This window comes from Desmodus rotundus, chromosome 1, assembly GCF_022682495.2.
Source record: "Desmodus rotundus isolate HL8 chromosome 1, HLdesRot8A.1, whole genome shotgun sequence".
NCBI classification, from domain to species: domain Eukaryota; kingdom Metazoa; phylum Chordata; class Mammalia; order Chiroptera; family Phyllostomidae; genus Desmodus; species Desmodus rotundus.
In genome coordinates, this window is record NC_071387.1 from 94360884 (window position 1) to 94382727 (window position 21844).

Below are 21844 nucleotides of genomic sequence, written 5' to 3' on the forward strand. Positions count from 1 at the left end.
CCCGAGGGGAGAAGACTAAAACCAACGCCCTCTCAGCCTGCTACAGCCAGGAAGAACAACAAAACTGCCTTGGTCAGTCTGAAGACAGCCAGAGGTTTTTTTTTTTTTTTAATAATTTTATTTTCTTAATTTATCTTTATTTATTTTTATTTTTTTCTTTTAACTCCTTCTTCCTCTCTTTCCTTCCTTCTTGTTTTATTCCTTCTTCCTTTCTTTCCCTTTTTATCTCTTCTTCCTTACTTTTTTTTTTTTTATTCCCACAAGTGAGACAATAAAACCTGGAACTGTGAAAAGACCAGAGTTAGACCCAAAGAGGAGGACAACATAAGAGACAGTGAGACAAATTTCACTTTGCTACTCAAGAGAACTTGCAAGTTATTGTATATTTGTACTATTATTTTTTTCATTATTCTCATATCAATCATTTTATTAGTATTTTTGTATTTCTCTTCTTTCTCTTTAGTCTTCTTCGCTTGGCTGATTAAATTGCATTGTTTGACTGGTTTACCTTGTTCTCTCTTTCATAGTGTATTGTTAATTTACTGTCTTTCACCTCACTTGTGTTCCATTAGCACACTACTTTAGGTCCTATACTTCCTATTCTTGTTATCCTGATCACATAGATTCTGTCATATGATTGTTGCTCCATTACTATTGTAAATAAAAACTGTTCCATACATTTTGTAAATACTACACAGCACCCCTCCCAGATCTTAGCTCACTTCACAGGTTCCTGAACTTTATTACTGGTGTGGTTAACTCTATTCTCTCACACACTACACCTATTTTCTATCCTTTACTCTCACTTTACCTCATAATCTGACCTCCCACAAGCTCATTGCTTTCTAGATCCAACTCATAATCCTCCCCCCAACACACAAGAGTCTTATCTTCTTTCCACCATTTCTAAATAGTGGCTAGTTGGATGAAATATCACGGTTAACACTATACATATCCAAAGGATCTCCTATGTCGTCTCTACAGGCTGGTACTTTAAATATCATAGAATACACTTCTGCTGTCTTAAACAGTTTTGCCTTCTACCTCCAACTGGTTACAAAAAATAATAGGTAGAAGCTGTGAACACCAGGATACCTCCTGGAAGAGGAAACCAACCAACAGAGGAACCACCAACAGATAACAACAGAAGAAGCTGAATGAGGGAGTGGAAGCCACACTAACTCAACCCAGGACATATCTGGAAATACAACTAAATAGTGGAGAAATTAGTCAGAACAAAAAACTGAAAAAGAGCAAGAGAAAAATCCTCAAAACATTGTACACATGGAAGAAAGAGCAGCAATAAACCTGCCCACACCTGCACAACAGAATACAAGAGGTGGTGGACAGACTGACCATCAGTTAACCAGCTGGTGTGAAGGAGCCGGCAAAGAAAGACCCAACAACAACCAAAAGCCAAAGACATAAACAGAGCCAACATAAACGACAGCTCAATATCAGTAACATTGGGAGATCAAGGAGACTGTACCACTGAATCTCACAGGTATTCTACCATAGAAGTTTACACCATAAACCCAGGGAGTCAGAACAGATCAATTTCAGAAACACAGGCTAAGAAGAGTCTCACAGACAATGGTGAGACAAAGAAACAATCCCCAAATCAAAGGAAAGGAGGAAATATCAGAAAGAATGCTAAATGAAATAGAGGCAAGTCAACTATCAGATATTCAGATCACAGCATTGGTTATAAGTAAGCTCAATGAGCTCACAGAGAATTACCAAAAACTATGGGGAAACTACAACAAATTCACTACAAACTATATCAACAATGGCCAAGAGGAAATGAAGAATACAATTTCAGAACTGAAGAACACAGTAGAAGGAATCAAAAGCAGACTTGATGAAGCAGAGGATCGGATCAGCAAGCTGGAGGACAAGTTAGAAAAAAAACCCAGAATGAGGAAGAAAAGGAAAAATGACTCAGAAAGAATGAGGAGGGGTTAAGGGAAATGTAGGAAAACAAGAAATGTAATACTATCCATATAATAAGGATACCAGAAGGATAAGAAGAAGAGCAAGGGATAAAAAAACCTGTTTGAAAAAGGAATGATGGAAAATTTCCCTCGTTTGATGAGAGAAAAAGTCACACAAATCCAGAAAGTACAGAGGGTCCCAATCAAGAGGAACCCAAAGAGGTCAATTTCAAGACACACCATAATGAAAATGGCATAATTCCAAAATAAAGACAGAATCTTAAAGGCAGCAAGGGAAAAACAGGAAGTGACATACAAGGGAGCCCTGATAGGACTAGCAGCTGACATCTCAATGGAAATGCTCCATGTCAGAAGGGAATGGCAAGATATATTCCAAGTAATGAAAACCACAGGCCTGCAACCAAGACTACTCTACCCAGCAAGGCTCTTAATTAAAATGGAAGGCCAAATAAGGAGCTTCCCAGAGAAAAGAAGCCTCAAAGAATATACATCCTCCACACCAGCTGAACAGGAGATGCTAAAGGGTTTACTTTAAGAACAGGAATAAAAACAGTGAAAGAGACAGGAACACAGGTACAAAAATATGTCAATGAATAAATACCTATCAATAATAACTTTAAACATAAATGGATTAAATGCCCCAATAAACAGACATAGATAGAATAGTGGAATGGATAAGAAAACATGACCCACACATATGCTGCCTACAAGAGACCCACCTCAGAGCAAAAGACCTACACAACCTGAAAGGGAAGGGCTAGAAACAAATATCCCAAGCAATTGGACAAGAAAAGAAGCCCGAATGGCAATACTCATATCAGACAAAACAGACTTCAAAAAAGAGCCATGAAAAGAGACCCAGAAGGTCACTTCATAATAGTCAAGGTAAGAATCCACCAAGAAGACATAAACATTGTAAATATATATGCACACAACATAGGAGCACCCAAATACATAAAGAAAATCTTGGAAGACTTCAAGAAAGATATTGACAGCAACACAATTATAGTAGGGGAACTTGACACCCCACTGTCAAAAATGGACAGATCTTCCAAACAAAATATCAACAAAGATATTGTAGTATTGAACAATGCCCTAGATGAAATGGACTTAACTGATATATACAGAGCCCTTCATCCTAAAGAAGCAAAATACACATTCTTTTCAAATGCACATGGAACATTTTCAATGATAGACCACATGATGGGACACAAAGCAAGCCTCAACAAATTCAAGAAAATTGAAATCATATCAGCATTTTCTCCTACCACAAAGAACTGAAACTAGAAACAAACCCCAAGGAAGAAACCCCAAAACACTCAAACTCATGGAGATTGAATAGCATGCTATTAAACACTGAATGAATCAATAATGAGATTAAGGAATACATCAAAGTTTCTGGAAACAAATGAAAATGAACTCACAACAATCCAAAACTTATGGAATACAGTGAAGACAGTCCTCAGAGGGAAGTTGATACCAATACAGGCCCACCTCAAAAATATAAAAACAGTTCAAATAAACAACCTAACCCTATGCCTACAAGAGCTCAAGGAACAACAACAAAGACAGCCCAAAGCAAGTAGAAGGAAGGAAATAACCAAGATCAGAGCAGAGTTAAATGACATAGAGACTAAAAGCACAATTCTAAGGATCAACAAATTCAGGAGCTGGTTCTTTGAAAAGAGAAACAAAATTGACAAGCGTATAAGCAAACTCATCAAGAAAAAAAGAAAGAGAACCCAAATAAGCACAATCAGAAATAAAAGAGGAGAGATTAAAACTGATACCACAGAAATACAAAGGATTGTAAGAAATTACTACAAAGAACTATATGCCAAGAAATTTGGAAACCTAGGTGAAATGGACAAATTTCTAGAAAAACATAGACTCCAAAACTCAATAAAAAAGATGCAGAAAGCCTGAACAGACTAATAACACCTGATGAAATTGAAGCAGTAATCAAAAAGTTTCCAACACAAAAGAGCCCTGGATCAGATGGTTTCACAGGAGAATTCTACAGAGCATTTAAGGGAGAGCTAACCCCCATCCCCCACAGATTATTTCAAAAAATTGAAGAAGATGGAAGACTCCCAAAGTCTTTTTATGGACACAACATCATCCTAGTTCCAAAACCAGATAAAGACATAACAAAGAAAGAAATCTTCAAGCCAATATAACTAATGAACCTAGATGCTAAACTCCTCAACAAAATATTGGCAAACTGTACCCAGCAATATGTTAAAAAGATCATACACCATGATGAAGTGGAATTCATCCCCGGGATGCAAGGATGGTACAATATTCACAAATCAATGAACATAATACATCACATAAACAAAATGAAAGACAAAAAATCACACCATCATAGCAATAGATGTGGAAAAAGCATTTGATAAGGTACAGAACCCATTTCTGATAAAACACTCAGCAAAGTGGGAAGAGAGGGAGCATTACTCAACATAATAAAGGCCATATATGAGAGACCTACAGCCAACATCATACTCAATGGACAAAAACTTAGAATTTCCCCCTAAGATCAGGAACAAAACAAGGATGTCCTCTCTCACCACTCTTATTCTACGTAGTACTGGAAGTCCAAGCCACAGCATCCAGACAAGAAAAAGAAATAAAAGACATCCAAATGGGAAAGAAGGGGAAAAAACTGTCACTGTTTGCAGATGACATGATAGTGTACGTGGAAAATCCTATAGACTCCACCAAAAAACTACTCGACCTAATAAATGGATTTGGCAAAACAGCTGGATACAAAGTCAATACTCAGAAATCAAAGGCATTCCTGTACACCAACAACAAAACATCCAAAGCAGAAATCAGGAAAACAATCGCATTTGATACAGCAAGAAGAAAAATAAAGTACCTAAAAATAAACCTAACCAAGGAGGTAAAAGACCTGGACTCAGAAAACTACACAACACTGAAGAAAGAAATTAAGGAAGACACAAACAAATGGAAGCATGTACCATGCTCATGGATTGGAAGAATTAACATCATGAAAATGTCCACACTACCCAAAGAAATTTATAGATTCAATGCAATACCTATTAAAGTACCCATGACATATTTCACAGATATAGAACAAACACTTCAAAAATTTACATGGAACCATAAATGACCCCGAATAGCTGCTGCAATTTTGAGAAAGAAGAACAAAGTAGGAGATCACAATACCTGACACCAAACTGTATTACAAGGCCACTCTAATCAAAACAGCTTAGTACTAGCATAAAAACAGGCACATAGACCAATGGAATAGAATAGAGAGCCCAGAAATAAACCCAAGTCTCTATGGTAAATTAGTATTTGACAAAGGAGGCAGCAGTATAAATTGGAGTAAAAATAGCCTCTTCAACAAATGGTGTTCGGAGATCTGGACAGCTACATGCAAAACAATGAAACTCCAGCACCAGCTTACACCATACCCAAAATAAATTCAAGGTGGATAAAAGACTTAAATATAAGTCGTAACACCTTTAAAGTCTTACAGGGGAACATAAGCAGGAAAATATCATATATTTCATGCAGCAGTATTTTCTCTGATATGTCCTCCATGGCAAGGGACATAAAGGAAAGAATAAACAAATGGGACCTCATCAAAATAAAAAGCTTCTGCATGGCTAAAGAAAACAGCACCAAATTACATAGAGAACCAACAGCATGGGAAAACATGTTTGCCAATGATACCTCATAGAAGGGCCTGATCTCCAAAATATATAAAGAACACAACTCCAGTCTAATAAGACAAGCAACCAACTTAAAAAATGGGCAAAGGACTTGAACAGACACTTCTCCAAGGAGGACATAGAGAGGGTTCAGAGACATATGAAAAGATGCTCAGTATCACTAGCCATCAGAGAGATGCAAATTAAAACCACAATGAGATACGATCTCACGCGGGCCAGAATGCCCATCATAAACAAAGCAACAAACAACAAGTGTTGGAGAGGTTGCAGAGAAAAGGAAACCCTAGTGCACTGTTGGTGGGAATGCAGACTGGTGCAACCACTATGGAAAACAGTATGGAATTCCCTCAGAAAACTAAATATGGATCTGCCTTTTGACCCAGCGACTCCACTGCTAGGATTGTATCCTAAAAACCCTGAAACACCAATCCAAAAGAACCTATGCACCCCAATGTTCATAGCAGCACAATTTACAATAACCAAGTGCTGGAAGCAACCTAGGTGCCCATCAGTAAGTGAATGGATCAAAAAACTATGATACATTTACACAATGGAATTCCATGCAGCAGACAGAAAGAAGGAGCTTATACCCTTTGTGACATCATGGATGGAATTGGAGAGCATTATGCTAAGCAAAATAAGCCAGGCAGTGACAAACAAATACCATATGGTCTTACCTTTAACAAGAATCTAATCAACAAAACAAACAAGCAAAATATAACCAAAGACAATGAAATTGAGAAAGGGCTGACAGTGACCAGAAGGGAGAGGGAAGGGAATTTCAGGGGAAAAGGGTGAAGGGTTTGTAGGAACCATTATGAAGTACACGTCGACAATAACGCGGGGGGAGGTGAAACTGGAGGGAGGTGGGGAGGACTGGGTGTTAGGCTGAGTGGGGGGGAAAGGCAGAGAACTGTATTTGAATAACAATAAATTTTTTTAAATAATAAAAATAATAAATAATTAACATATATGAGGATTGTCCAGAAAAAGTCCAGCCATTGTTAGTATAATGGGAATTGAACAACTCTGACGTAACCTGGAAGCCAGAGACAGTGGATTGGAATGAGCATGTGTGAACAATGACAACTTCACTGTACTAGTCAATGGGGACAGTAGATACCATTGGATGAGCATGTGTACTGTGTGGCTGTCGCATTCAAAATGACTGAGGGAGTAGAGCAATGAATATGCGTCATTGTTTGCATAAGCATGAACATTCCCCCACAGAAACTATTTAGATGATTCAAAGGCTTTCCGGGACAATGCAATGAGTGCACTACAAATAAAAGTGTGGCACGTGCCAAAAAGGGTTCCAGTGCAGGGAAATAAAGCCTCAAAACCTCTGAGTAAAAACAATGGTGGGGATTGCAGTGGGAGGAGAAACTCCCAGCCTCACAGGAGAGTTCATTGGAGAGACTCACAGGGTCTTAGAACAAACACAAAACCACCCACCTGGGAATCAGCACCAGAAGAGCTCAGTTTGCTGCTGGGTAGTGGAGGAAGTGACTGAAAGCAGGCAGTGAGCTGAGCATTGTTCACTCTTGGACCCCTCCCCCACATACAACACCACAACACAGCAACATGGGTTGCCTGGCCCTGGTGAATACCTGTGGCTCCACCCCTTACTACATAGCAGGTGCACTGAACCAAAAATTATGGCCCAAATGAAGGAACAGATCAAAGCTCCAGAAAAAATACAATTAAGTGACAAAGAGGTGGCCAACCTATTAGACACAGAGTTCAAAACACCAGTAATCAGGATGCTCACAGAATTGGTTCAGTATGGCCACAAAAGAGAGGAAAAAGTGAAGGCTATGAAAAGTGAAATAAAGGAAACTGTACAGGGAACCAAGAGTGACAGGAAGGAAAACAGGAATCAAATCGACAGTTTGGAACAGAAGGAAGAAATAAACATTCAACCAGAACAGAATGAAGAAACAAGAATTCAAAATAATGAGGAGAGGTTTAGGAACTTCTAAGACAGCTTTAAACGTTCCAACATCAAAATCATAGGGGTGCCAGAAGGAGAAGAGGAAGACCAAGAAATCGAAAACTTATTTGAAAAAATAATGGAAAACTTCCCCAGTCTGGCTATGGATACAGACTTCCAGGAAGTCCGGGAAGCCCAGAGAGTCCCCAAGAAGTTGGACCCAAGGAAGCACACATCAAGGCACATCATAATTACATTACCCAAGATAAGGAGAGAATCTTAAAAGCAGGACCAGAAAAGGAGACAGTTATCTACAAAGGAGTGCCTGTGAAACTATCAGCTGATAACCTAAGTGCCCATCAGCAAATGAGTGGATCCAAAAACTATGGTATATTTATACAATGGAATTCTATGCAGCAGAGAGAAAGAAGGAGCTTATACCCTTTGCAACAGCATGGATGGAACTGGAGAGCATTATGTTAAGTGAAATAAGCCAGGCGGTGAGGGACAAATGCCATATGATCTCACCTTTAACTGGAACATAATAAATAGAAGAAAAAAGGAAACAAAATATAACCAGAGACATTGAAGTTAAGAACAATCTAACAATGGTCAGTGGGAAGGGGACAGTGAGGAGAGGGTATTACAGGAACTACTATAAAGGACACATGGACCAAATCAAGGGGGAGGGTGGAGGTGGGGGAGGGAGGTGGGTTCAGCTGGGGAGGGGTGGAGGGATGGAGAGAAAAGGCACACAACTGTAATTGAATAACAAAAAAAAATTTTTTTTAATTAGAAAAAGAAGATCAAAAATACAAACAGTAAAATGACAACAAAATCACAACTGTCAACAACTGAACCTAAAAATACAAAAACAAAAACAAAAATGACCTAAGCAAACAACTAGAACAAGAACAGATTCACAGAAAGAGATCACATGGGGGGTTATCAGTGGGGAAGTGGAGCGGGGGAATAGGGGAAAAGGTACAGGGAATAAGAAACGTAAATGGTAGGTACAAAATAGACAGGGGGAGGTTAAGAATAGTATGGGAAATGGAGAAGCCAAAGAACTTATATGTATGACCCATGGGCATAAACTAAGGTGGGGGAATGATGGTGGGAGGGAGGTACAGGGCTGAGGGGAATGAAGGGGAGAAAAAATGGGACAACTATAATAGCATAATCAATAAAATATATTTTTAAAAAATCAAGCATTGCTGAGTAAAGTTAAACAAGACCTAAATAAATGAAGACATGCACTATGTCTGTGGATTGAAAGACTTAATTTGTTAGAAGGAAAGACTCCCTACATTGATCTATATATTTGATGCAAACTCAGTCAACATCTCAGCATCTGTTTTTGTAGAAATTGACAAGCTGATTTAAAAATTTATGTATAAGTGAAAAACCTAGTATAGGCAAAATGATCTTGAAAAAGAACATTTTTGGAGGGCTCCACAACCTGACTTCAAAACTTATAATAAAGCATTAGCATAAGAATTATGCAACAGAAAAGAGAATCCAGAAAAATACCCACACTTACAGTCAGCTGATTCTATTTTTACTATGTTGCCTAAGCAATTAAATGTAGGGGGTAAAAAACAGCTTTTTAGCAAAAAGCTTTAGAACAACTAAGTAAGCGTATGGGGGGAAAATGAATCATGACCTCTACTTCATACCATCTACAATAAAAATATTAATTCAAGATAGACCATAGATACAAACTTAAAAGCTAAAAACTATAAATTTCCAAAAGAAAACATAGGAGAATAATTCCACAACTTTGGCAGAGATTTATTAGGAAATAAAAAGTGCTAGTCATAAAAGAAAAAATATTCATCAATATTTTTGAGTTTTGATCATCAAGTCACACCATTAAAAATTTGCAAGCCACAGACTGGGAGAAGATATATATCTGACAAAAGAATATTATCCGTATATTTAAAGAACTTCTACAAATCAATAATAAAAGACAAACAACCAAATAAAAATTGCCAAAAGTCTTGAACATTTTACAAAAGAAAATTTTTGAATGTTCAATAAGCACCTGTAAAGGTGCTAAAGATCCTCAGTCATCAGGTAAATACACATTAAAATGAATTAAATACTCATTAAAATAGTGAGGTAAATCCTCACACCAAATGGAATGATCAAAGTGTAAAAGACTGACAACACCAAATATTAATGAGCATGTGGAGCAACAGGAGCTCTGGCACACAGCTGTGGGTGGTATAAAATGGTGCAGCACTTTGGAAATAAGTTTGGTAGTCTCTTATAGTTAAACATATACCTGCCTTACACACTGGTAATTCTACTCCTGGGCATATCCAATAGAAATGAAAATATTTTCACACAAAGAGTTGTTCAAGAATGTCACTGAGGACTTTGGAAGATGACGGCGAGCTACGGAGGAGCGGAGTCCACTTCCCCTCAATGCCAGTGAAATACCTAGCTGATCTGAGGAGCAGAGCAAACAGCCAACAGTATTCCAGCATATATGAAGATCGGAGACCAAAGATAGAGGACATTGAAAAATCAGACGGTAAGAAGAGTGCTTAAGGACAATAAGATCCCTGGGATCCACATGGGACAAGGGCGACTGAAGCCCCCGCCCGGGCACAGGATCTGCTGCAGGATTCTTGGGAGAGAGCCAGGCTGGGCTGTGTGAGCAGCCAGGTGCTTGTTTGGACCAGGGGGGCTTGAATAGGAGGAATTTCTCAAAAAGGAAAAGAAAATAGAGGCACGTAGTAGCTAGTTAGAGAACTCTCCGCAGCAGCCCCGGCCTCTGGAGCCCCTACCCCCTCAGCCCTGGACTGTGAGCGTTGGAAAAGCAGCCCCGGGCTCACCTGAAGCCTGGCTGGCATGCACTCAAATTAGTGGTCTAGGGGCCCACACCTGAAACCCCGGGTGGGCGGGTGCCCTGATAAGCGCCCTGCTGCCTGGGAGCACAGACAAAAAGCTCCTGGGTGAGCACTCAACTGGATCAGTGGCTGGCTGCCCCCGCACACAGACCCAAAGCAGGGGATCGGCAACCAATCGAAGTCCAAAGCTGAGATCGGCCACACAACCCGATCAACGGCCTGGCTGCCTGCAGGCGACCACAGCCAAAAGCACTGGTTCTGAAAAACTCATACGTAGCCCCTGTGCACAGAACTCTGCAGGGCCTACTGGCTCTCTAGGAGGAAGGCAGAAAGCCCAGCAGAGGGGAGCTGCAGGACTGGGAGAGACTGCATTCCCTGGAAAGACTCGACACAGTAGGGGGCTGAAATACCCCATAGCAGCACCGAGAGCCCCTAGCATCTAAGACAGCAAAGAGCAAGAAGGTGGAATGTGAGTTGCCCCTAATTGGTGCAACTCAAGGACAGCACAGCTGGTGAACTAAAGGCCTAGTGGGGAGCAGAAGGACCCGGAGGAACTAGACTGAAGGCTGAACAACAGCGAAGAGTGTGGCTCAGGATGGGAGAAAAGTGAAACCAATCCTTCCAACCACCCCCTCCCGTTCCACAGACAGGACGACCAGCAGAACTAACCTGACAAGTTTAAAGCCAGCAGAAGACCTTTTTTTATTTTCTTTTTTTTTCTTTCCTTCTTTCCCCCTGAATTCCTTCTTCCATTCTGTCCTTCTTTCTTTTTTTATTACTTCTTCCTTCCATCCTTTACCTTTTTTATTCCTTCTGCCAGCCTTCCTTTATTTATTCTGTTGCTTTAATTTTTGTTAAAAAATTCCTTCCTTCAACAAAAGAAAAAAGCAAACAAAATAAAACCAGAGACATTGAGGGGGGGGGGAACAGTCTAGCAATGGCCAGGGGGGAGTGGGGTGGGGACAGTGGGAAGAGGGAATTGCAGGAACTATTATAAAGGACACATGGACAAAATCAGGGGGGGATGGTGGGGGTGGGGGAGGGACGTGGGTCCAGCTGGGGTAGGCAAGAGGGAAGAGGAGAAAAGGCATAAAACTGTATTTGAATAACAATAAAAAAAATTCCTTCTTATCTTGCCTCTGGTCTTTCTTTATTCCTACTCCCTTCCTTCCTTTCCTTTTCTATTCCCTTTTTCCTTCCTTCCGTTCTTTTTTCTTTTCCTCCATTCCTCTTTTTCCCACAGGTGAGACAACAAAACCTGGAGTACTGAAAAGACCAGAGTAAGACTCTGTTACACCCATAAACATCAGCTCAAGACCAGTGAGCACAAGAGATTAAGGAGACAGCACCACTGAATCCCATTGGCATTCTACCATAGAAGTTCATAAAATAAACCCAGGGAGTCAGAATACATCACTTTAAGAAGCAGAGGCTAACAAGAAGAGTCTCACAAACAATGGGAAGACAAAGAAACAATTCCCAAATGAAAGGAAAGGCGTAAGCCTCAGAAACAATGCTAACTGAAAAAGAGGCAAGTCAACTATCAGATACTGAGTTCAAAGCAATGGTCATCAGGAAGCTCACTGAGCTTTCAGAGCTCAAAGAGAACTACCAGAAACTACAGGGAAACTACAATGAACTCACTGCAAACTATATCAACGTGAAAAAGGAAATAGAAACTATCAACAAGGGCCAAGAGGAAATGAACAATACAATTTCTGAACTGAAGAACACAGTAGAAGGAATCAAAAGCAGACTTGATGAAGCAGAGGATCAGATCAGCAAGCTGGAGGACAAAGTAGAAAAAAACACCCAGAAAGAGCAAGAAAAGGAAAAGAGGCTCAGAAAGAATGAAGAGGCAATAAGGGAAATGCAGGACAACATGAAACGTAAAAATATCCGTAAAATAGGAATACCAGAAGGAGAAGAAGAGGAGCAATGGATAGAAAACCTGTTTGAAGAAGTAATGATGGAAAATTTCCCTAATCTGATGAGAGAGAAAGTCACCCAAATCCAGGAAACACAGAGAGTCCCAAGCAAGAGGAACCCAAAGAGGCCCAATGCAAGACACATCATAGTTAAAATGGCAAATTTCCAAGACAAAGAGAGGATCTTAAAGGCAGCAAAGGAGAAACAGGAAGTAACATACAAGGGAGCCCCAATAAGGTTAGCAACTGACTTCTCAATGGAAACGCTCCAAGCCAGAAGAGAATGGCAAAATATATTCCAAGTAATGAGAACCAGGGGCCTGCAACCAAGACTACTTTACCCAGCAAGGCTATCAATCAAGATAGAAGGCCAAATAAAGAGTTTCCCAGACAAAAGAGGTCTAAAAGAATACAGCTTCACCAAACCAGCTCTGCAAGAGATGCTAAAGGGACTGCTTTAAGGAAAGGAAGGAAAAGAGAAAGAGAGAGGAACACAGGTAAGAAAAAATGACAATGAATAACTACCTATCGATAATAACCTTAAATGTAAATGGATTAAATGCTCCAATCAAAAGACATAGAATAGCTGAATGGATAAGAAAACATGACCCACACATATGCTGCCTACAAGAGACCCATCTCAGGACAAAAGACCTACACAGACTGAAAGTGAAGGGCTGGAAACAAATTTTCCAAGCAAACGGACAGGAAAAAAAAGCAGGGGTAGCAATACTCATATCAGACAAAATAGACTTCCAAAGAAGGGCCATAAAGAGAGACCCAGAAGGTCACTTCATAATACTCAAAGGAAGAATCCACCAAGAAGACATAAACATTGTAAATATATATGCATCCAACATAGGAGCACCCAAATACATAAAGAAAATCTTGGAGGATTTCAAGAAAGATATTGACAGCAACACATTAGTAGGTGACTTCAACACCCCACTATCAAAAATGGACAGGTCTTCCAAACAAAAGATCAACAAGGATATTGTGTCACTTAACAATACCTTAGCGGAAGTAGACTTAACTGATATATATAAAGCTTTTCATCCCAAAGGGCAAAATACACATTCTTTTCAAGTGTCCATGGAACTTTTTCAAAGATAGACCACATGATAGGACACAAAGCAAGCCTCAACAAATTCAAGAAAATTGAAATGTTATCAAGCATTTTCTCTGAGCACAAGGGACTGAAACTAGAAACCAACCCCAAAGGAAAAAACCCAAAACACTCAAAATCATGGAGACTGAATAGCATGCTATTAAACAATGAATGGGTGAAGAACGAGATTGGGGAAGAAATCAAAAACTTTCTGGAAACAAATGAAAATGAACTCACAACAACCCAAAACCTATGGGACACAACAAAGGCAGTCCTGAGAGGGAAGTTCATAGCAATACAGGCCTACCTTAAGAAGATAGAAACAGTTCAAACAAACAACCTAACTCTACGCCTACAAGAACTGGAGGAACAACAAAAAAGACAGCCCAGAGCAAGCAGAAGGAAGGAAATAACCAAGATCAGAGCAGAGTTAAATGACATAGAGATTAAAAGCACAATTCTAAGGATCAATGAATCCAGGAGCTGGCTCTTTGAAAAGATAAACAAAATCGACAAGCCTTTAAGTAGGCTCATCAAGAAAAAAAGAGAGATGATCCAAATAAACACAATTAGAAATGAAAGAGGAGAGATTGCAACTGATACCACAGAAATACAAAGGATTGTAAGAAATTACTACGAAGAAGTGTATGCCAAGATTTTGAAAACCTAGGTGAAATGGACACATTTCTAGAAAAATATAATCTTCCAAAACTGAATGAAGAAGAAGCAGAAAACCTGAACAGAACAATAACAGCAGACGAAATTGAAGCAGTCATCAAAAAACTCCCCACACACAAGAGTCCTGGACCAGATGGTTTCACAGGAGAATTCTACAAGCATTTAAGGAAGAGCGAACCCCTATCCTTCACAGACTATTCGAAAAAATCCAAACCGATGGAAGACTCCCAAACTCGTTTGATTAAGCCAGCATCATCCTAATCCCAAAACCGGATAAAGACACAACGAAGAAAGAAAACTTCAGGCCAATATTGCTGATGAACATAGATGCTAAAATTCTCAGCAAAATATTGGCAAACTGCATCCAGCAATACATTAAAAAGATCATACACCATGACCAATTGGGATTCATCCCAGGGATGCAAGGAGGGTACAATATTCACAAATCAATAAACGTAATACATCACATCAATAACTGCAAAGACAAAAATCACATGGTCATGTCAATAGATGGGGAAAAAGAATTTGATAAGATACAGCACCCATTTCTGATAAAAACACTCAGCAAAGTGGGAATAAAGGGAGCATCCCTCAACATAATAAAGGCCATATATGAGAGACCTACAGCCAACATCATACTCAATGGACAAAAACTTAGAGCTTTCCCTCTAAGATCAGGAACAAGACAAGGATGCCCTCTCTCACCACTCCTATTCCACATAGTATTGGAAGTCCTAGCCACAGCAATCAGACAAGAAAAAGCAATAAAAGGCATCCAATTTGGAAAGGAGGAAATGAAACTGTCACTGTTTGCAGATGACATGATAGTGTACATGGAAAGTCCTATAGACTCCACCAAAAAACTACTCGACCTAATAAATGAATTTGGCAAAACAGCTGGATACAAAGTCAATACTCAGAAATCAACAGCATTCCTGTACACCAACAACGAAACTGCAGAAACAGAAATCAGGAAAAAAAATGCCATTTGATATAGCAACAAGAAAAATAAAGTACCTAGGAATAAACCTAACCAAGGAGGTAAAAGACCTGGACTCAGAAAACTACACAACACTGAAGAAACAAATTAAGGAAGACACAAACAAATGGAAGCATGTACCATGCTCATGGATTGGAAGAATTAACATCATTAAAATGGCCACACTACCCAAAGCAATTTATAGATACAATTCAATCCCTATTAGAGTACCCATTACATATATCACTTATATAGAACAACCATTCAGAAATTCATATGGAACCATAAACGACCCCGAATAGCTGCACCAATTTTGAGAAAGAGGAACAAAGCAGGAGGGATCACAATACCTGATATCAAACTGTATTACAAGGCCACTGTCATCAAAACAGCCTGGTACTGGCATAAAAACAGACACATAGACCAATGGAACAGAACAGAGAGCCCAGAAATGAACTCAGGTCTATACGGTCAATTAATATTTGACAAAGGAGGCAGGAGCATAAAATGGAGCCAAAATAGCCTCTTCAACAGATGGCATTGGGAGATCTGGACAGCTACGTGCAAAAAAATGAAACTCGATCACCAACTTACGCCATACACAAAAATAAATTCAAGATGGATAAAAGACTTAAATATAAGTCGTAACACCATAAAAGTCCTTGAGGAAAACATTGGCAGGAAAATCTCAGACATTCCACGCAGCAACATCCTCACAGACACATCCCCTAAAGCAAGGGACATAAAGGAAAGAATAAACAAGTGGGACCTCATCAAAAGAAAAAGCTTCTGCATGGCTAAAGAAAACAGCACCAAATTACAAAGAGAACCAACAGTATGGGAAAACATATTTGCCAATGATACCTCAGACAAGGGCCTGATCTCCAAAATATATAAAGAACTCACACGACTCCACTCCAGGAAGACAAACAACCCAATTCAAAAATGGGCAAAGGACTTGAACAGACACTTTTCCAAGGAAGACATACAGAGGGCCCAGAGACATATGAAAAGATGCTCAGCATCACTAGCCATCAGAGAGATGCAAATTAAAACCACAATGAGGTATCATCTCACACCAGTCAGAATGGCCAACATAAACAAATCCACAAACAAATGTTGGAGAGGATGTGGAGAAAAGGGAACCCTAGTGCACTGTTGGTGGGAATGCAGACTGGTGAGGCCACTGTGGAAAACAATATGGAATTTCCTCAGAAAACTAAAAATGGAACTGCCCTTTGACCCAGCAATTCCGCTGCTGGGATTATACCCTAAGAACCCTGAAACACCAATCCAAAAGAACCTATGTACCCCAATGTTCATAGCAGCACAATTTACAATAGCCAAGTACTGAAAGCGACCGAAGTGCCCATCAGCAAACGAGTGGATCCAAAAACTATGGTATATTTACACAATGGAATTCTACGCAGCAGAGAGAAAGAAGGAGCTTATACCCTTTGCAACAGCATGGATGGAACTGGAGAGCATTATGCTAAGTGAAATAAGCCAGGCAGTGAGGGACAAGTACCATATGATCTCACCTTTAACTGGAACATAATCAATAGAAGAAAAAGCAAACAAAATATAACCAGAGACATTGAGGTTAAGAACAATCTAACAATAGCCTAGGGGCGGGGGGGACAGTGGGAAGAGGGGATTACAGGAACTACTATAAAGGACACATGGACAAAACCAAGGTGGAGGGTGGAGGTGGAGAAGGGAGGTGGGTTCAGCTGGGGAAGGGTGGAGGGATGGGGAGAAAAGGCATACAACTGTAATTGAATAACAATAAAAATTTAAGAAAAAAAAAAGTATGTCATTGATAGCTTGACTTACAACAACCCTAAAGTAAAAACAACCCAAGCATCCATCAAGAAGGGATAGATGAACAAATCTTCATATATCTACACAATGGAAAACTACTCAACGATGAAAAGGGGCAAACACTGATAACAGCATGCCTGAATATCACAGGCCTATATCAATATCAGACAGAGAAGAATTCACACTGCATGATTCCATTTATATGAAGTTGAAGAACAAAGTTGATGGTGATAAAAATCAGATCAGTGACTGCCTCTGAAGCAGGGGTCAAATTTGACTGGAAGGGGCATGAGAAAACCTTATGAAGTAATTATATTATTCTCAATCTTGATCAGGGTGTGGGTTACGTGGGTTTATTCATCTGTCCAAACCTGAACTGTATGGGTAGGGTCTGTGCATATTATAGATTGTGGATTATACCTCCATTTTTAAAAAATTTGTTATTGATTTTAGAGAGACAGAGGCAGGTAGGTGGAAAGAGGGAGCGCATGAGACATCAATTTGTTGTGCCACTTATTTATACATTCATTGGTTGCTTCTGGAATGTGCCCTGACAGGTGGATGTAACCCACAACCCTGGTGTATCAGGATGATGTTCTAACCAACTGAGCTACCCTGCCAGGGCCTATACCTCCATTTCTTAAAAGCCCAATGTTTGGCAATAAATTGTTGGTGAGAATGTGAGAAAATTCACCAGCATACATTCTTGGTGAGAGTGTAAATGTGGTATCATCTCTCTGGAAAGCAATTTTGACACCTATCAAAATACACATTGACCCAGCTGTTCCACTTCTAAGAGTCATCCTACACATAAATTCATGCCTGATGTAAACATAAAATTGTTTGTGGTACCAAAATACTGGAAATAACATAGCAATCCATCCATAAAGTGCAGGCTAAATAAATTACAGTGCTACCTTTTAATAGAATACAACGCAGCTGTTAAAATAATAAAGGAGATAACTATGTACTGATATGAAATGATATTCAAGATATATGATATATTAATACACAGAAAAAAGGTGTAGAACAGAGTTTATAATATCCTTCCATCAGTGTATAAATAAATGTGCACCTGCAATATATCTTGAAAGGTACATTAAAAAACTAGACATGCTTTTGCCTCTGGGAGAAGAGCTGGCACACTGGGAGACTGAAAGACACTGGGAGAATTATTTTCACTGTATTATCCCTTCTATCATCTGAGTTTGTTTGTTTGTTTACCACATGGGTATCATGTGAATCAATAATTTTTAAAACAAAGAAAAAGACCAGCACTTGTGGAGCCAATCCATTTCCCCTGACAGTTGACCCAGACTCTCTTAGCTCCTGTGCCCATGACCCCTGAGTCTGCCCTGCCCCTCCTATAACAGCTGCCCCCTCATTTTGTCTCCTTGGCCTCCTTCCTCAGATCTGACCTCAGCCCCACCTACTGCCTCAGTTTGCTTTCCTCCTGGACCACCAGTGCTTGCCTATCAGGTACTTTGCCAGCCATCACCCCTCTCTCCCACTCAGCATTTAAATTATTGGGTTTTTCAGCCTTTTATTTATTCCTGCCTTTTCCAACCAAGCAGATTCCCACATAGCCAGGACTGTCTAGCCAACTAGATAAATGCCCCAACATGAGGCCATGAAATATCCCTATAATTTTCAGATGCCTTAAGACATACACTCTTAAATATTTAGTAGATTATAAATGACCTAAAGCCTTAGTCCATCTTTTAAACATAACTTCCTAATGAGCCTACATGGACAGTTTGCCCCCAGCCTGAAAGCAGAGATAATTGTGGCTCTCCTGATGAATAGGGAGGTAAGCACAGGGGAATTGCTGTGCAGTTAATGAAGGCATCCTGGGGGCTTGGTACCCACTACAGGAGCAGGTTTGCTACCTATAGCTCTCTCTGCTCTGCAATGTGTAGTCTGCTGCACAGGGATTTGTGGAGAGAGAATCAAAGAACCTGGTCTGAAGCCTGAATTTGCCACTGGTTTTCTGTGTGGCCTTAAGTATATCACGTTTCCTCTCTGGGCCTCCGGGCCCTTCTCCATTGCATTAGCTAATCTCTAAGGTTTTTGCAGCATTCAGCTTGAGACTTCTGAGCATTTGCGATTATAATTATTTATTGAAATATATTTCACAATAAAAGAGAAGAAAATAAGTAACAAGGATTTTTAGGGAAAAAAATTTAAATGGGTTTAAAAAGAAAAAACATCACATTTCTTTAAGCCTTGTTGATCCAGCAGCATCAGCACCACCTTGGAGCTCATTAAAAATGCAGAATCTCAGGTCTCATCCCAGATCTGCTGAAACAGAATCTGAATTTTAACAAAACTCTTGTGTAGTTCATCAGTTCTGATCTTCCAAGGAACATAAAAATGCCCAGGGGTCTCATGTAAACCTGGCACCTTCGGAGAAGGGTCTTCTCTGTCTTCAGTCCACTCTGGCCACAGAAGATGAATAAGTACCACGATGTCAAATGCCTACAGGGGTCAGGCAAACAACGTAAAATAGCTAAGGTGCCTGGATCTGATGCAATAGGGAGCAATGGGGACTGCAATAAAGGGGGAAGTACTTGTTTCATCTGAAATGGCCCAGACACAATTCAATATCAGTCAGCTGTTGCCACACAAGAATGCAGAGTCTGTGTTGCAACATCTTAATCATTTTTTAAAAAGTTAACCCAGATAGTCCTGACCATCATGGCTCAGTTGGTTGGAAAATCATCCCAAAACCAAAAGATTGCCATTTTAATGCCTGGTCAGGGCACATGCCCAGGTTGTGGGCTCAGTCCTCTACTGAGGCACATGCAAGAGGGAGTTGATCCACGTTTCTGTCTTACACTGATGTTTCTCTCTCCCTTCCCCTCTCTCTTGAATGAGAATAAAATAAACCTTTTAAAAAAAAGTTAACCCAGATATTCAGATTTCTGTGTGAAATCTCTTAATGATAAAAGATGTAACCATGATTTCAAAAGCCTCAAAACAAGAATAAACTTGATGGATTCAAAGCACAAAAGTAGGATAAGGTGACTGGAGTATGATGCGTAATAGGGGAAGTAGAACAAGCCTAGAAGGGGGAGGTCAGGGTGTTGGCCACTGACAGGAGGCAACAGAATGACATGGCATTTGTTAGTGAGAATGGTGGCTGATGCACAGGGACTAGAGTCCAAGCCTTCCCTTTGCTATTTCTGTACCCTTAGATAAGTGGTTTCATGCTTACAAACCTCTGTTTCCTTATCTGTAAAATGGAGTTAATAATGGTATTCACTGCAGAGGGTCAATACAAAGAAGCAGTGTTCAATACAATAAAGCACTTAGAAAAGTGTCCAGACTGAAGTCAGCACTCAATAATTGTTTACTGTGATTGCTAGTACTTGCTTTCTTCTCTCATTGGTGCTACAAATGTCATGAGCACCTGCTGGGTTCCAACCCACATACTAGACTTTACAATGGGTTCACCAGCTCCTCCAAAACTTCCGAACAAGGAAAGAGCACACAAAGACCTGTAGAGGGTTTCTTTTTGCAAGGCTTCTTTTCTCAAGATGTCTTGGCCTGCCCTGACCCAGCCCTCTCCATGCCTTTTGTACTCACATTTCTTTTTCCCCAATGCTTTGTTTTGTAGAGTCTGCTCAATGTTCAAGGCCCACTTTCAAAGCAAGGCCATTTATTCATTCAGCAAGCATGTATCTGGCATCAGTAGTGCATTAGGCACTGAGCTAGATCTTAGGGATAGAGTTGTGAACAAGATCCCTGAACCTGTGGAGTTTTTTTTCCTAGTGAAAAGGAAAGGTATAAATATAAATAAACAAGACAATGTCAGAAATCAGTAAATTCCACCAAGGTGATAAGATTTAAAAAAAAAGGAAGACCATTTCAGGTAGGGCATTCCTGCTATACTTCTAGGTAGAATGTCCAGAATTAATTTGCCTTAACCAAAGTTTGAAACCCTGAATGCTTTATCCATGAGCTTACTGGACAATTATTCATTTATTTATTTATTCATTCATTCAATCATTCATTACACGAATATCTATAGATGCCAAAGACTTTCCAGGCCTTCTGCTAAGCAGTGAAGAAACAGAATGAAAAGCCATGATTTCCACCTTCAGAGGACTCCCCATCTGATGATGAACAAAGGTGTATTAATAGATAACTAAATATGAATGAGTTTTATAAATTAAGTTTTGAGTGATTTTATAAAAGGCAAACTTCCCCATGGGTATTGCTCTTTCTCAACTTCTTGACTCTACAAGTCCACCCTGTTCAACTAATAGTATTTCCATCTAATGAAGAAAAAGGCAAAATTGAAGACAAGACCCCCCCCTGAGAGATCAGCCCTAGAGGTATTGTCATAAAATTGTAATGCCTGAGATTCTGCTTGTATAAGGATCAGTATGGCTCAAAGTTGTGTTTCCTCAACTGGTCCTGGCCAACAATAACTACTGTATACAGAAATTGACATAATAAAAAACATGTGCTCTCATGTATAATGCAATCACATCATCACTCTGCCAGGTTTACTTCTATAACCTCATTTATATAATATGTATTATCACTCCATTTTATAAATAAAGAAGCTAGGGCACAGAGCTATTAATTACTTGCCTGGGTCCATAGTAAGTAAATGGGACAAACAGGATTTCAACCATACATTTGGCTTCTAGAGTCCATAGTCTTAACATGCCGCAGATAAGAAAATTTTGCAGTTGTTAGAACTTAAAAAGATTTTCAGATCCAAGACAGCATCAGAATAGGTAAAAATTTCACTCACCTCCTCCCAGGACCATATCAAAACTACAACTAAATAACAGAACAATGAATCTGGATAACCATCTGAAGACTAGCTAAACAGAAGTCCTATAACTAAGAATATACAG